Here is a 6,910-nt window from a genome sequence, read left to right as displayed (position 1 = left end):
GAGCACTAGTAGGGAAATATTTCTGAAAGACGGCATTAACCAAACCAATAGGACTATGAATAGATCCAGGAGACAAATTATCATACCAAATTTTAGCTGCTCCTTTCAGAGAGAAAGGGAAAATTTTAGTGACAAAGTAAGTGCGTATCTTAATATCATCGGAGAATAAATTGCTCAAGGTAGAGAGTTCATTCATATGTTTCATAGCACTTTCATTTTCAGTACAACAGAAAGGTTCTTTCTCAACAATAGATATGTAAGATAAATCCAGAGAGAAATCATAATCCTTATCTCTAATATTTATGGGAGATGTGGCAAATTTAGAATCAGAAGACAAATTATATCTAACAGCTCGTCTTGCAAGAAGACTTCTCATAGCACTTGCATCTCTAGTAGCATGACATTCTTCAATGAAGTCATCATCAAGTTCAATATAAATTTCATCAAGATCATCGCTAGGATTCCCCCTAGCTTTAGGTGAACTAACATGTGTAATAATATTTTCAGCATTTTCAGTTTGCTTAGCTCTAGCAATTGTAGTATCTAGGAAAGGACCTAACGAACCACTCTTATCAAGCACAGTAGAAGCATCATAAAAATCATCAGGGGCATTATTAGATTCAGCAGAAGTAGCAGCATGTGGTGAAGTAAGAAGCTTACTCATAACAGATGGCGAATCAAGAGCAACAGAGGTGTTCAGAGTTGTACCTCTTCTTGTAGTGGATGGCAATATATGGAACTTCGATTCAGGAGCTTTCCCCATAATAAATAAAATGCCACGAACAATATCACCTTCAAGTGGGCTTGTAAATAAAGCTATGCTCCCCGGCAACGACGCCAGAAAATAGTCTTGATGACCCACAAGTATAGGGGATCGCAACAGTCTTCAAGGAAAGTAAAACCCAAATTTATTGATTCTACACAAGGGGAGCCAAAGAATATTTATAAGCTTTAACAAGTGAGTTGTCAATTCACCTACACCTGAAAATGGACTTGCTCACAACAGTTTATCAGTAGTAACAGTTTTATGGCAGTGGGAGTAGTGAAGTAACAGCAGTAATGAAATAAAAATGGCAGTAGCGATGATTGTAGTAGACAGCAGGATTAAAATATTGTAGGCACATGGATGGATGAACGGGCGTTGCATGAATGAGAGAGTCCATGTAATAGCAAGACATAGGCATTGCAAGTAATAATGATAAAAGCATCCTAACATAATATATAGACGGCGCCAATTGACAAGGTATTAACTTGTCAATGCCTACGGATTGTAGACTAGGGTTTAGTTGGATGTAGAGGGCAAGTAGATCTCGAAGGTTTCAGCCGAAAAGTACTCGACGAATATAAAACTAAGGTTGTGTTGACAGTAGATTCGATGATTTCCGCGTCCCTCGACTCCCCCTTATATAGGAAGCGGAGCCGAGGGTTTCGTATTGTACAAGTTACAGAGTCCGGGTAGGTTTCTAACTCCTCCCGCAAGATTACAAAATAATGCTTCCTATTACAACTCTAGCTTTCCTTAACAATATCTTGGGCTTCCGAACCTTCTTATTCTTTGGGTAGTGGGCCTTCAGTAAACCCCGGGTACCATCATCGGCAGGCCCATTGGGGATGCCTATGTCAATAGGCGTGTGTTCCTATTTAGACGAGCGTGCTCGCAATGAGAAACTTGCACGACATCTTTTGTCCTACCAGCCCATTGCAACGAGGCCTCTAGGGAAACTACTGGTAATTAAGGTACGCCTTTTAATAGAGTACCGGAGCAAAGCATTAACACTCCGGGAACGCACATGATCCTCACATCATAGCCATCCCCTCCGGTTATTCCAATTCTAGGTCACTTTGGGCCTCGGGTTCCGGACAACAATATGTATATACAACTTGCAGATATGATCAAAAAACAATAATCCTCATGAATCAATAACATGTTCAGATCTGAGATCATGGCACTCGGGCTCAAAGTGACAAGCATTAAGCATAGCAAGTTGCAACAATGTCAAAAATAGTAACAACGGATACTAGGCACTATGCCCATAACAATCTTATAGCTATTACATGACCAATCTCATCCAATCCCTACCATCCCCTACAGCCTACAACGGAGAATTACTCACACATGGATGAGGGAATCATGGAGGGTTGATGGAGAGGCGTCGGTGATGGGGATAGCGATGATCTCCTGCAAATTCTCGTCCCGGCAGGGTGCCAGAACGGAACTTCTGGTCCCCGGATTGGGGTTTCTGGTGGCGGCGGAGCAGCGGAAATCTTTTTGGAAAAACGTCGAACTCCCCTCGGTTTTCAGGTCCAGGGGCTTCTTAGAGTGCGAAGGAGAGGTCGAAGGGGTGGCAGAGGCAGCCAGACCACCCCTAGGCGCGGCCAAGCCCTGGCCCACGCCTAGGGCAGGTATGGGTCCCTCGTGGGCCCACTCCGCCTTGTATTCTGGCTCCAGGAGTCTTCAGGTGAAATATGGGTTTTCTATATTTTCCGGGATTTTTCCCGAAAGTTGGATTTCTGCACAAAAACAAGACACCAGAGCAATTCTGCTGAAAACAACATTAGTCCGCGTAAGTTGTATTCAAAACACACAAGATAGAGGGCAAACAACAGCAAAAGTGTTCGGGAAAGTAGATACGTTTTGGACGTATCAGATCCACCAAGTCAGGGTTAGAAGAACCAGAAAGGGTTGTAGTAGGCATAAGCGTGGTGTTGAGGTTTTCAGTGCTAGGATTTGCTGGAGGTGGTGCCGCATTGAATTGCTGCCCTCCGCCATTGTGGACATCAGAATCGCCAACTTGTCCACCTTGGTCAGCAAGGAGTGGGTCATGAGACTCATCGACAACCTCTGTCTGGGCAGCTTGAGTGCCGAAAAAGGGGTCACAAACCACTCATCTGCAAAACAAAAGTAATTTCACTTTGTAAGTAACTTTGAAAACTTTGTTTATGAATGCATCTAAAGTTGCTCCTCTGTCTCATCTAAGTTGCTATACTAGGCCCATCTTAGTTGTTTTTCTCTGGCAAATATGCTTTTCTCTGGTCTAACCTAAGTTGCTTTGTCTTTGCTCATATAATTTGCTACCCTAGAACTACTGAATTGCTTATTCAAACCTGCATGACATAGGCTACCAAATTTATTGTTGTCAGCAACATTCACATCTTTTCTCATACTTGAAATTTCAGGTACTGGAGGCTCGCATGGACCAGATCAAGTGTCCCCTTTTGCGTCATCGATTAGCTATGGAGAACGGTGCAACATCTCTGTTTAGCACTATGACGAAAGAAACAAGCCCTTTTGCTTTGCATGTCAAGCGGTAGCTAAGTTGAACATTTTACTGCTAAGTTTTATCACGCGACACTACTAGTTCCTGTTGAAACATAGTTTGTTGTTTGGTGAACTGGTTGTCTCGATAGTTTCGACATACTATCGGTACCTAATCCCACTATAGAACCTTCCCAGTGATGTTTGGTTCAGAGGGTATCCTTTAGGGGTTGAGGATATCCCCAACCACATGGTTAGGGATAGCGAATTTCTGTGTTTGGTTGGTAAAATGAGATGTGGTTAGGGATAACCAATTTCTTGTTTGGTTGGAGGGATGAGATGTGGCTAGATTGCAGTGATGACTGGGTCCCACATGCCAGGATAACAAAAAAAATCTTAGAAAGTGGTGAACCGGGTCCCACAGGTGAGGTCGGGCGGCGCACAGGCGAGTTCTTCCTTCGAGGCGGCCACCACCGGCGCGGGGCTCGCCTGGAGCCCGCCACCGCAGAGTGCCTCCGCCGGCGCGGGACTCGCCTGGAGCCCGCCACCGCGTCCGCGCCATAGGGGCCGCGACCCCTTGCTCCACCTGGCCATGCACCGCCACCGCGTCCCCAATCTCGTGGCCAAGAGCCACCGCCGCGTGGCCCGTGCTCGCCACCGCAGAGTGCCTCCGCCGCGCCGCTAGGGAGCCGAGCACCGCGTCCCCAAGCTCCACGGACATGCGCCGCCGCCGCGTCCCCAAGCTCGCGGCCAAGCGCCGCCGCCGCGCGGCCCGTGCTCACCGACGACCCCCTCGGCCGGGGGAGGGCGGCCAAGGATCGGCAGCGGAAGGGCTCTCCGCCAAGCGCAGCGGCCGGGCACGCCCATGGCGCGACGGCGGTGGCCAAGACGAGCGGGAAGCACGGCCATGGTGCGGCGACGACGGCCAAGCGCGATCGCCCGGCGGGCTTGGACTGTGCTTCGCGGCTGCGGGCGGGCATGGCGGCGGTGGCCTGGCCGGAGGAGCTGTGCGTGGCCGGAGGACGGGCGGCCAGGGGCAGCAGCGGGCGCCTCTGGTCTTGCGGTGCCACGTTTCAGTTCCTTGTCGTTGCCGCCGTCCGGAGCGGTCCTGCCTCTGGTAAGCGAGTGCAGGGTGAGGCTAGCAGCGGAGCCAGAAGTGGTTGGCCACATCCAGCACTTTTTGGCGGATGGGCTGAGCCACCGTTTTGAGCCAAATTTGTGAAATCTGTTTACCCCTATCCCCTGCCACCCTCCAAACCAAACGGATGGTAGCCATTTTTTTAGTGGCTATCCCTATCCACTTGACGATAACCCCTAAACCAAACAGCCCCTAAATGCATTGCTAGTCCTTTCTTTTTATTGTGGCTTATTCTATGGATAATATGCATCAGGTCAACTAACTTAGTTGCTTGCAAGGTGTTGTCTTGAGTAAATTCTGAACAGAAAGCAACTACCTTGAGAATCCCACCAACTTGTAACACGTTTGTGCCCACAAAGTTGAGATCTTTTTGATCTACATGTTTCCTATCAGAAGTACATGCTGCTTTCCCTGATCTAAACCCAGCCTGTTTTGCATCTACATGTTCCTGATTATATATCAGTAAAGATGCACTTTTTCCTGAATTTTGTATGGATGAGGAAGATTTCACATGTTTATTGCCCACATACTTATGCATCACGGGAAGCCAGTTTGTGTATGAATAGTTGTGTTTATGCATCAGGCACTATTTTTTGGTGTACATGCTGTTCAATTCCTTTTTGGTTCAGATGATATGGATCTGAACATGTAAATCTGGTTTCTTTGTTTTGGTGAATTTGTGTTCTTTTTGCTGGGAAGAAACTTGTAGATCTGGTTGCCAGGCACAAAAGGTTGAAGAAAATAGAGCAAAGGGGAGATGGGAGGAGGAGGTAAGTACTGTCGAATCCTACCTTTGTCCAGCCTCTAAAACTTTGAATCAGCTGGAAGTTGCAGGCTTCTGGGGATTCTTCAACAAACTGCAATGGAGATCTGAAGGGAGAGGGAAAAGAGTTGCAGGCTTTCTGGGGACGAACAATGGAGATCTCAAAGGAGGGGAGAAGGAGTTGCAGGCTGGGGAGGAAGAAGAGAGAAAAAGGAGGTTGGGAAGGAGGCGGGTGGGGAGCGTGCTGCATGAGAAGGGAAATAGGGACGGGAGACGAGGTGGTGAGCCTGTTGGGATTCAATCCTCATCGGCTGGTCGAGGCGGGGGGTCCACTTTCCTTTTCTGAAACGGGTTGATCGGGCGGGAACAGAGGACACTTATCTTTTTTGGACCGATGGCTGGGTAGAACAAGAGCCAACCATTGCTCCCTAGTCCCTACACGCGTCCAACTTTCATTTGGCCTTAAATCGCATATACTCTGTTTCCGAAACCACCACTCCACTGCACAAGGGAACTTGACTAGATACGGCGCGCTTTGTTCTAAAAAAAATAAGATACGACGCGCTCTGCTCCTCCACCTACCCTCTGGCGCAGGCGCAAACAATGGATCCGAGCAGATCTGAGGATGTGGTAAGTGACTCCTGCATTTGTATGTGTGTGAGCTCTTACCAAGGGCGTCTGCGCATCTATCGCTTCTTTTGGAGAAGTTCACAGATTCATTTTCCTGCCCGCTTAGCTTGTCTCTCCGTCCGCCGTCTCCGGCGACCTTGTAGTTGCTGCGTCTTCGTGGTAGAGTTAGGTCTGTGCGCAGATGTGTTTGCTTCCTCTACTTTAATCCAGATCTGACGCCGTTTATTATTGCATAAAGTACCGGCCTCGAGTTGTTTGGATTGTATTTCTCTATCTTGCTATATATCGAACTGATCCTCATGTAATTTTTCCCAGCTGGCTGTGCTCCTAGCAGAGCACCTATACAGACCGGTAAATGTTGAGCCCGTGAAATATACCGACTGCTTCTTCGTCCTTACGAACGATGAGTTCATGTCCCTGAGTCAAGCTCATGCCGCTGACCCCGCTGGTGCCGGCGTGGGCGGGGACGGCGTTGGAAACCCAGCTGGTGCCGGTGTGGGTGGGGCTGGAGAACCAGCAGGTGCTGATGGACCAGGCGTTCAAGGACCAGCGAACGTAGGTGAAAATGTTTGACATATGACCAAGATATTTTTCTTGGGCGGCTGCTGTGACCAACAACAATTCTGTAGGTTTAATTTATGCTCCCATGCTCTAAATTATTAATGGCAGTGTCTCGTGTGTGTATGCAGCTAGTTGTCATATGGATTGTGTAAACTGTGGCTGCTGTGTACTACTCTCGTATTAATCATGCTATTTTGACGGGACTACTTTTTTTTATCTAGAATTAGCCTGTTTTGTACCTTACAAATTACATGTCAACATTAACTTGATCACACCTTGAGTATCCTCAGGACCTCAGCATTGCTTGATCGCACCTTAGACTACCTCAGTTGACTTATAATTGTGGATAAACATTCTTGGATTGCTGTTAAGTTAGAAACATAAGCACGCAATAGCTGTATTGTAATTTCACAAAAAAGTTTGTTGTATTGTGCAAGGAAGCTCAAAATATTTGTAGTGGGTTCCACCAATGCCTACCAGATTGATTATTCAGGTGTGGGACGGTTATACTTGTATTATTTGGCGCATTTCTCAATAGGAAATACTGCATTTAAGAGCATTT

The 6,910-nt window shown here is 47.2% G+C and overlaps 1 long non-coding RNA gene across 1 annotated transcript; it reads left to right on the top strand.

Moving 5' to 3' along the window:
- Window positions 1-5,595: 5,595 nt before the first annotated feature.
- Window positions 5,596-6,562, top strand: LOC139830890 (uncharacterized). The gene is made up of 2 exons (XR_011744404.1): window positions 5,596-5,787; window positions 6,103-6,562. It is a non-coding gene; the product is annotated as an uncharacterized lncRNA (long non-coding RNA).
- The last annotated feature ends 348 nt before the right edge of the window (window positions 6,563-6,910 follow it).

Source organism: Lolium perenne, chromosome 4 (assembly GCF_019359855.2).
Source record: "Lolium perenne isolate Kyuss_39 chromosome 4, Kyuss_2.0, whole genome shotgun sequence".
Classification (NCBI taxonomy): domain Eukaryota; kingdom Viridiplantae; phylum Streptophyta; class Magnoliopsida; order Poales; family Poaceae; genus Lolium; species Lolium perenne.
The sequence above is the reverse complement of the archived record's forward strand: the minus strand, read 5'-3'. Positions and strand labels throughout refer to the sequence as shown.